At 44.4% G+C, this 9,593-nt stretch overlaps 1 protein-coding gene across 1 annotated transcript in view; it reads right to left on the bottom strand.

The window, feature by feature from the left end:
- Window positions 1–923: 923 nt before the first annotated feature.
- The window catches only part of LOC142023740 (heparan sulfate glucosamine 3-O-sulfotransferase 3A1-like), a 196,487-nt gene continuing 187,817 nt past the window's right edge, over window positions 924–9,593 (bottom strand). The window contains exon 4 of the mRNA XM_075015012.1: window positions 924–1,335. The gene's annotated coding sequence lies outside the window, so the exon portion shown is untranslated. The remainder of the gene's footprint in view (window positions 1,336–9,593) is intronic.

The following is a 9,593-nucleotide window of genomic DNA, read 5'->3' as shown; positions in this document are numbered from 1 at the left end:
CAGTGCTGCCCCGGCCCCCTTGGAGAAGCTGCTGCAGCAGCAGCATCACCCTCACAGCCCCCGGTGGCCATGGTGCCCCCGTCCCTGGCCTCTCAGTCCCCTGTCCTGAGATCCCATCCTGACTTCCTTACCTCCCACGTGCCTTGACTTCTGCACCCCACCCCCTTGCTTTGAGCCCCCCGCTTTAGCCCCCACCCACCCCCTGTCCCTCCTCACCCCCAAGCCCTCACTCCAGCCTTCCTCTTTCTTCGTTTTTGAAAAATATAATCATTGAGAAAAAGCTTAGCCATTTTTCACTTATTTTCAAAGAAATTACTTCTACCAGCTTTTGTGTGTGTGTGTGTGTGTGTGTGTGTGTGAGAGAGAGAGAGAGAGAGAGAATGACAAGGTTGGAAGAAAAATTTTCAGTCACCTCTAGTATTAATGTTCAGGATTTTATAACCTCGTTACATTTCTTGCCTGAGACATTAGGACTCCAAGGCTACTCCCATTCCCCAGTTTCTTGCCCTTCTAAAGGAAGTACAATACAATACAATAAAACTTTTGAGTGGTTGGAAGACAGACAGAGTCACTTTGAAATTTAAGGGGAAGGGAACTTCTCTCTGCTCTGAGCGAGCGTTGCAGAAGGAGAGCTTGCAGTGAACTAACTCCCATAAACTCTCTTCAAGTCAGACAATAAATTAAAGGATGTGAACAGAGAGAGTTTATGTTTATAACGTCTTTGGAGAGTCCTAGAAATGGCCCAAGGAAGAATGATATGATTGGCTTCTACTGGGGTCAAGTTTTGAAACTATGTTTCATTCAGTCACTTAAAATCTCACCGGCTCCCAAGGATGGTGCTACTATTACAAAGGCAAACCATTTTCTATTCAGTAGTGTAATCAAAGTAGTCATATAGTTAAAGACACCAGCTGTCTCCTTCTGTGACTGGCTCAGTTGCAAACTACAGAATGGAAAACATATGCAACATGTATTAAACATTTTTAATTCCAACAGAGGAGTTCCATTTGCAGAAGGTAAGTAATTAACAATAATAATGTCACTGGTGACAAAAATATTTACCTTTGTTTACACACGTTTGCTCACTGACACAATCACGGCCTCACCTGCTAATGTCCTTCTTCCATGCCTAAGGTTTCAGGAAGTCCCTCTAGCTGGTGAAACTTCCGTGCCCCTTGTTTCTTCCTCTTGCAGATGATCTGCAATTTTCAGCTAGAGCTGAGTGAATAGCTCACAGTGAATAATAGCTTTGTCTTCTTCCTTGCCACTGTCTTACTCGGCACTGGTGACTTTTATAGCCTTCTTCCAAAATTCTGGACTGCGCACCTGGTTGCCCTGCAAACCATAGAACCACAGAAGATAAGGGTTGGAAGACACCACAGAAAGTCATCTAGTCCAACCCCCTGCTCAAAACATGATTCGTCCAGCCAGAGCTTTGACAAGCTTGACCTTAAAAACCTCTAAGGATAGAAATTCTACCACCTCCATTGGTAAATCATTCCAGAGTTTCACCGTTCTCCTAGTGAAAGAGCTTTTCCTAATATCCACCTTAGACCTCCCACATTGCTACTTGAGACCTTTGCTCCTTGTTCAGTCATCTTTCATATGAGACTAGCCTAGCTCCATCTTCACTGCACTGTCTCTCCCCTCAGCTTAGTATCATATATGAATTTGCTGAGAGTGCAAGCCAGCCTATCATCCAGATCATTAAGAATGACATCGAATGCCCCAGGACCAACTCCTCAGCACTCTGCTTGATACTGGATGCCAACTAGACATCGTGTTGTTGATCATGTTGAGGCCAATGATCTAACCAGTTTTCTGTCCACCTTATAATCCATTCTTTCAAACTATATTTCTCGGCAAGAATGCTGTGGCAGACAGTATCAAAACCTTTGCTTAAGTCAAGGTATATCACATCTACCACTTTCCACATATCCCACAGAGCCAGTAATTTCATCATAGAAGGCAGCTAGGATGGTCAGGCATTATTTGCCCTTGATGACTCTATGCTGACTATCCCAGATCATCTTCCTCTCCTCCAAGTGTTTCAAAATGGATTCTTTGAGGAACTGCTCCATGATTTTTCCAGGGACTGAGGTGAGGCTGATCAGTGTGTAGTTCCCTGGATCTTCCTTCATACCTTTTTAAAAGATGGTCACTACAGTTGCCTTTTTCCAATCATCCAGGACCTGCCCTGATCTCCAAGAGCTTGCAAAGATAATGGCCAATGGCACTGCAATCACATCGGCCAACTTTCTCCACACCTCAGATGCATTAGATCTGGCCCCATGCACATGTCCACCTTTTCTAAATGGTCCTTAATCTGTTGTTCACTATTGAAGGCTGCCCACCTCCTTCCCGTTCTGTGTTGCCCAGTGCAGCAGGCTGGGAGCTGACCTTCTCTGTGAAAACAGATGCAAAAAAAAAGCCTTGAGTACTTCACTTTTTTCCACATCCTCCGTCTGTAGGTTGACTTCCCCATCCAATACTGGTCCCACACCTTCCCTGACCTTCTTCTTGTTCCTAACATACCAGTAGAACCCCTTCTTATTATACTTCACATCTCTTGCCAGCTGCAACTCCAGTTACATTGTGGCCTTTCTGATTAGAACTGACCATGCTTAAGCAATATTTTCGTACTCCTCCCTAGTTATCTGTTCATATTTCTTATAATATTCTTTTTTCTGCTTAATCTCACCCAAGATTTCTTTTTTAAGACAAGCTGGTCATCTGCCATATTTACTATTCTTCTTGAACTTTGGGTGGGTTTATTCCTGTGCCCTAAAACCATAATAGAAAACATACTCAAAACAATCAGCTTAATCCCCAAATGGATTGCAAAATTCTGCAATACATTTGTCTATTCCCTTTGGTCTTCAGATTGGTTTTTTTTTAATTGAATTGTTACAATTGCATATACAGCGCACATTTCAGCTGATGCACAACTGGAGCTGCTTGGAAAATATTTTTGTCATTGTAATCAAAGTTTTCCATAGAAAGTTTTGAGTTTTGAGGAAAAAATTAAAAACTAAACTATTGTAATCTCAGAACTAGGAACCTGCTGACAACTATGAACTCAAATATAAAAACTGGTAAGTTATGGAGAATCCACCATTTAGACCAGTTGAAACCAGCAAGTGGCCCAAGCCCCACACTGCAGAAGAAGCCATCCTGGCCCACCCTTACTAATTAAACATTTTTTCCTAACTCCAAACATGGGATCAGTCAGATCATGAGTATTTTGGCAAAACTCACGAGCCAATCACCTGGGGAAAACTTCTCTGTAATAACTCAGAGCCATGGTGCACAATAGTCGTCCTTCTTTGTGAGTTTTGGTGGTGCACTGTGGCATTTTCATGGCCACAGTTTACCACACAAAATGGAAGTCAGACAGTGATCCCAGTTTATAGAGGAGAATGAGAACACGGGACACCCAAATCACAACACCTGTGAGGTGCTCGGATAATTCTGAATTAAAATGGCTTTGGCTTTTTGTGAAAGCGTTTTTGAAATTTGTCAGTTTTGGGGTGTTCACTTTTATGACAAAAAATACCAAAATTTCCCACAGAAAGCAGACACTTCTCCTGATGAACCTTGATTTGCCAACAATCTGATTTTGCATTGAAAAACAGATTTGATGGAAATTTTCAGCCAGTCCTATGCGTAACTTCTTCAGCCTAAGTTAACTACATGAATGACCATGCCAATTTCAAACTGTATTCTTATTATAGTGTTGGAAATTTGTAGGATAATTTTCATCTTGAATAAGCTAGCCAAGAAAGGAACCCAGTCAAAGAACAGAAACTCTGCCTCATGTGACAAGGGATTTGAGGGCTTGTCTACACTTCCATGAAGATCAACCTGGTCGGGGTTGATCTTCTGGAGTTCGATTTCACGCATCTGGTAAAGATGCATGAAATCAATCTGTCTGGAGTCAGCAGTCAACCCCTTTATGCCTTGTTACTGCGAGGAGTAAGGGAGGTCGATGGGAGAAATGCTCCTGTTGACCTTCCTTAGTGGAGACTGTCACAAAAGTCATTTTCTGATATGTCAATTCTAGCTGCGCAATTGCCATAGCTAGAAGTGCGTATCTGAAATTGACTTTCAGGTCTAGTGTAGACCTGGCCTAAGTGACCAGGACAGTATAAATGTGAATCTTATAGTCACTTATATCTTCTTCTAACCATAATCTCATCTATAGGGTCAGGTCTTCAAGCCCTTCAAGAGTATATAAATATTCATTTCTTAGATTTCTTTTGCAAAGTTTTACAGACAACCAAGTTCTTGACTCCAATCCTCCTTTTCCAACCAGGCTTTGGCCCAGATGCGATCGACTTCTTACCAGTATATGTGTATGATCTTAAACACCATTCTGGCAAATATTCAGAGACAGGCACTTCATACCTCATTCGTCTGCAGTGTTTGTGATGATAAATCCCAAGGGTGGGGTTTTCAGAAGCACTCAGACTAGGCCTGTCTCTGCTACTGTTGAAATCAAAGGCAGTTTGCCCTCTGAGTTGAAAAGGAGCAGAAGTAGGCCGATGCCCCATGCTTTGCAAGTGTCCAAAGGCTCACAGAAGAAATGCAAACAGGGCTGAATCGAAATTCACATTCAAATATTCAGAGAAGATTGTTTCAGCTCTTTGCTCATTTCAGCTGCTGGTTGGCGAAGTAGGTCTCTCTAATGCATCGATTTTGTTTGGCTGCTTCTTCTGTGGCAACAACAGCTCTTTCTGCCTAGCCAAAGCCCTTTCATCTCTTTCTGCTCCCCACCAAATCCAATCTGACCCTTGAGATCATGGAAATTTCCACGGCCTCACAACCTGCATGGGAATTGATTTCAGCTTGTCCTGCTCCCAAGTTATTTCTCCCACTGGTGTCCCACCAGCTTCCATGACTACTTATTCTGCCCAATGAGGCTGTGCCCATGACAACAAGCCCATGCATGGGCCCACAAGTTTGGCACACAGAGTACCTCCTGACTGAGGCATGGCTGAGTGCTGGCATAGATGTTTATTCATAAGCTCCTTACCCAAGGATCCTGCTAACTCTGTGGTTCGTGCCTAGTGATCTTTTTAAGCAAGATGGGAGAGGGGAAGGATAACTCAGTCCAGTCTTTCCCTAGCTGGCGCCACAGAAAAATGGATGATTAATTCATTTATAATTTCACTGAGGATAATATGTGCTCTGTGTTCCTCCCATACGCCTGGGGCTCAGAAACCGAACCCACAGCCAAAGCCTTGGTCTGCAATTCCTTTAAAGAATGACGGCATATAGTAGGTTTTGATTACACCTTATTTAAACCTTGATTAAACCATGGCTTGATTATTCATGTGTCTGGGTATTCATGTGATGTCCTAAGTGATTATTTCAGTGGCATAGGAAGCACTGCTCAGTATGACCACAGTCAGCTAGCTTCAGGCGAAAGAAAGAAAGAAAGACGAAGAAAGAAAGGGCTTTCAACACCAATACCATCATATAAATGGAGCTTTAATTTCAGTAAATATAGGAGTTTGGGGAATTAAACAATGTACTGCAGACGCTGAAGTCAAACACACCAGCCTTGTATTAGTATGTGGAAACTGACAAAAAAATGTGAAATGGAGCAGCACAGTTTTCTTGGCTAGTAAGAAGAACCTGTGTTACTCTTCTATAGTACAAGCTCCCAAAATGATGGGAAATGCAGCCATCTCTGGCGTGGAGGGCAAAAGGCAGCTAAGATTGCCAACTGGTGCCGAGAGCTTTTTCTCAATAATATGATTAACAATAATTTTGGTGAGGAACAATGGTGAAAGCCCCGTCTGTCAAGAAAAGCACTATAGGACGTCCAGTATCTTGGCAGAGTACGCTGGGTGTCACATTATGAAGGCTTTTCTGAAGGGTCTTTGCACAGTAGAATCGTAGAATCCTAGACCTGGAAGGGACCTCAGGAGGTTATCGAGTCCAGCCCCCTGCCCAAAGCAGGATCAACCCAAACTCAATCATCCCACCCAGGACTTTGTCAAGCCAGGAATCAAAAACCTCTAGGGATGGAGATTCCACCACCTCTCTAGGTATTGCATTTCAGTGCTGCTCCACCTTCCTGGTGAAATAGGTTTTCCTAATATCCAACCTACACCTCTCCCACTGCAACTTGAGACCATTGCTCCTTGTTCCGCCATCCATCACTACTGAGAACAGCCTCTCTCCATCCATTTTAGAACTGTCTTTAGGAAATTGAAGGCTGCTATCAGATTGCCCCTCCCTCTTCTGTTCTGCAAACTAAATAAGCCCAAATCCCTCAGCCTCTTCTCATAGGTCATATGCTCCAGACCCCTAATTATTTTCATTGCCCTCCACTGGACCCACTCTAAGGCATCCACATCATTTGTATACGGGGGCGGGGGAGGGCAGAACTGGATGCAATACTCCAGATGTGGCCTCACCAGTGCCAAATAAAGAGGAATAATCTCTCTAGATCTGCTCAACATGCTCTTCCTACTGCACTCCAATAAGCCATTAGCCTTCTTGGATACAAGGACACACTGTTGACTCATATGCAGATTTTCATCCACTGTAATCCCCAATGCAGTGCATGGACTTGGTTTAACACCATCAGAAGGATGGAGGCATGTGATGTGTAGAATGCAATGTAACAGAATGAACGGGGACACATTTCTTTTAGTCATGTGAGTTTTATGTTGACCACATCGTCTTGTACCAGAACTAAACACAGAGATCCCAAATTCTTTCAGCTCAACCTTGTGTTACTGTGTACATAGACTACTTCAGACACAGGCTCCCGGGGTAATTCTATCACAGAAACAGCACAAAAATTTGCAAGCTGCTTTGAATAATTGCATCTGATCAAAGGGCTAAGTTTGCATATGTTCAGAGACAGGACCCATTTGCTAGCCAAACTGTGTGGTTAGAGGCAATAATAGGAAGAACTTAAGAAACTTCATGCCCGGCTTATGTGTAGCTCATGTTTGTCATGGATCCCACTGGTTCCAGTCATCATGCCTCAATTGGAGTATTGTGTTCAGTTCTGGGCACCACATTTCAAGAAAGATGTGGAGAAACTGGAGAAGATCCAAAGAAGAGCAACAAGAATTATTAAAGGTCAAGAGAACCTGAACTATGCGAGAAGAAGACTGAAAGAACTGGGCTTGTTTGGTTTGGAGAAGAGAAGACTGAGATATGATAGTGGTTTACAAGTATCTAAAAGAGCGTCACAAGAAGGAAGGAGAAAAATTGTTCTCCTTGCCCTCTGATGGTAGGATGAAAAACAATGGGCTTAAACTGAAGCAAGGGAGGTTTAGGCTGGACACTAGGAAAAACTTGCTAACTGTCAGGGTAGTTAAACACTGGAATAAATTGCCGAGGGAGGTTGTGGAATCTCCATCATTGGAGATATATAACAGCAGGTTAGACAGACATCAGGGATGGTCTCGACAGTGCCTTCTGGGAGTTGTAGTTTGACTCCCTCATTCTCCCATTGTCTTCTATACATCAAGCTTTCTGGTTGGACTACATTTATCATGAATTATAGACTTTCCCCTTGTTGAGAAGTGGTGCATCATGGGAGTCTCTGGTGATGTTGTATCATGGGAGACGTAACTTGGTGAGGGAGTGCGGGTTATGGAGCACCATGGGGACATTGGGTAACAAATTCACAGCTCCTTTGGGACCCTGTGGCAGTATATTGCAACTGACTATTTTGTGTTTGGCCAAACACCAGAAGTTTTTTTGGTTTTCAGAAGTTGTGGGTTTTTAAATTAAAAATTTGATTTTTTTAACAGAAAATAGATACTTTCGAAAAAAAATCTTCAGTTTTTATGGAAAGTTTTGAACTAGTCCTAACTAAATGTGGTTGTAAGAGCCAAAAGGAACAGAAATTTGCCAGTTCAGTTAATTCAGAGTATTTGGAATTCAGATGGTTTTCTTTGTATGCAGTCTACAGATTCAGAATTACTAACAAATTATCTAGAGAGTTTCAAAATCTAGCTTTGAGCAAATTGCAGTCTGTTCACAGGAATTCTATAAACTGATCAAAATCATCATGGCTACATCTACACGAACCCCAAACTTCGAAATGGCCACGCAAATGGCCATTTCGAAGTTTACTAATGAAGCGCTGAAATGCATATTCAGCGTTACATTAGCATGCGGGCGGCCGCGGCACTTCGAAATTGACGTGCCTCGCTGCTGCGCGTCTCGTCCCGATGGGGCTCCTTTTCGAAAGGACCCCCGCCTACTTCGAAGTCCCCTTACTCCTATGAGCAGATGGGAATAAGGGGACTTCGAAGTAGGTGGGGTCCTTTCAAAAAGGAGCCCCGTCGGGATGAGACGCGCAGCAGTGAGGCGCGTCAATTTCGAAGTGCCGCGGCCGCCCGCATGCTAATGAAGCGCTGAATATACATTTCAGCGCTTCATTAGTAAACTTCGAAATGGCCATCTGCGTGGCCATTTCGAAGTTTGGGGCTTGTGTAGACACGGCCCATGTGAATTACTGGTTATGCATTTTTATGTTTTATTACAGTGATGTTTGGAGGCACCAGACCAGAAATGACTCCGATTGTGCTAGGCACTGTATAGATAGAGCGCATTAGACAGGTCCTTCTCCAAAGAACTTATAGCGCCTTGTCCTATTGTGTAATGGTAGGCAATCTGCATTCAAGACTCAGCAATTTAAGGACATGCTGAAGGCACACATGAAAAAATGTGGCATTGGTGTTGATGCTTGGGAGAACCACGCCCAGGACTCTTGGCAGTGGAGAGCAGTAATCCACAAGGGGAGAGTCTATAACAGAGCAAGAAATTAAATGTGAGTTTCTCAAATACCAGACTAACCTGCTAACTAACAGACCATCCATCCTTCTGTGTGCCAGAGCGGGAGTTAAACCCAGATCACCTGCATCCGTGGCTGGAATAACTTGCCTGGGGCTGGTAGATTTTGTGGGGACCTCTAGGTTCTGGAGTGAAGCCAAAATGATAGGGTCAGAGTGCAGGAGGGGGTCGAGGCAAAAGTTGGGTGTACAGGGGGGACTCAGGGCAAGAGATGGAAATGGAAGTGCAAGGTCCGAGTGGGAGTTAATGTATAGGAGGGAGCTCAGTGCAGGAGGTGGTTTGTGGAGGCAGGGTCTGGTGGGGTGTTAGGCTGCAGGGAAGGAATCATGACAGAAAGTAAGGGTGCAGCCTCTGAGTGGACATTAGGGTGCAGAAGGGGCTTCAGGGCTGGAGGCTTGGGTGGGGACCATGGTCTGGGCAGGAGGGAGGGTACAGAAGGAACTCAGGGCCGGGGTGTGGGGCTGAGCAGGAGACAGGTCAGAGAGGGGATCAGGGCTTGTGCAGGGGGGTTGTAGTGCAGGGTGCTAACTTGGGCAGCTCCCCTTTAGTGGTTCTGGCCCTGGGAAAAGGAGGTCAGGGGTAGGTGGCTCTGTGCCCTGCCCTGCCCTGCACTTGCCTGCAGGCACCCATTGGCCATGATTTGCCACCCATGGGAGCTGCAAGGGTAGAGCCTGTAGACAATGGAAGGATGCAGGTGGAAGGAGGTTCAGACAGTTGCTCCAGACCAGTGGAGGCAGTGAGAAGAATGGGATCCTATGACG

The sequence above is a fragment of the Carettochelys insculpta genome, chromosome 20 (genome assembly GCF_033958435.1).
Source record: "Carettochelys insculpta isolate YL-2023 chromosome 20, ASM3395843v1, whole genome shotgun sequence".
NCBI classification, from domain to species: Eukaryota; Metazoa; Chordata; order Testudines; family Carettochelyidae; genus Carettochelys; species Carettochelys insculpta.
The sequence above is the reverse complement of the archived record's forward strand: the minus strand, read 5'-3'. Positions and strand labels throughout refer to the sequence as shown.